Genomic DNA, 744 nt, shown 5'->3' with positions numbered 1-744 from the left:
CGTTTTTTCAGCTATACTATGGCCGAAAAGAATTTTAAGTAAAGAATAAATTTAATTAATATAATAATTATAATTTTTTTTATTATAATAAAGAAGTAATTTTAATGAAAGTAATTGTTCCTGTAGATAAAAATGTGTATAATTAAATTCAATTAACATACTGTAACAAATATTTGTATCCTTCTACATCATAAATTGGTTATATATTATGCAAGAACAATATAGGTTACATTACGTATAATGTACACTAACTGAACGAACTACTTTCTGTATTTTTACATTTAATTTGTTACACTTTAGTAACTTCCGATGTTTATAGGGAATAAGAAGAACTTAGAGACGTGTCGGAGTTGCCGTGATCGTCTAGTGGTTAGGACATTGCGTTGTGGCCGCAATAACCCAGGTTCGAATCCTGGTCACGGCACTTTTTTTTTAATTATTACTAATGATTTATTCATTTAAATGGTAATATTTCGTAGGAACCAACAAATAAAAACTGTTTTTGTTTATTTCAATTCAAAACTTTTCCCCTGAAAGCAGTTAGATAGATGAATCGGAGGTGAAATCGGAGAAATTTACTGTACGTATTGAGTAATGAAATATAGTCGACCCCACCCATAACAAGGTAGTTACGTTCCGAGTTTTATGAGTCCAGCCAATCACAGCCCGGCACGTATGCAGTTTACGGACTACGGCTGTTTGAAAGGTTTCTTCCATAGAATTAATCGATTCTAGACTAATTCG

General features: G+C 31.5%; 1 non-coding gene across 1 annotated transcript; it reads left to right on the top strand.

Annotated features, from left to right (window-relative positions):
• The first annotated feature begins 352 nt into the window (after positions 1–352).
• On the top strand, positions 353–424 carry Trnah-gug. Its single transcript has one exon. It is a non-coding gene; the product is annotated as a tRNA-His (tRNA).
• Positions 425–744: the final 320 nt, after the last annotated feature.

This window comes from Centruroides sculpturatus, unplaced genomic scaffold, assembly GCF_000671375.1.
Source record: "Centruroides sculpturatus isolate CEXI.00-Female unplaced genomic scaffold, Cexi_2.0 scaffold300, whole genome shotgun sequence".
NCBI classification, from domain to species: Eukaryota; Metazoa; Arthropoda; class Arachnida; order Scorpiones; family Buthidae; genus Centruroides; species Centruroides sculpturatus.
Note: the sequence above shows the minus strand (reverse complement) of the source record. Positions and strands in the feature narration are given on the sequence as shown.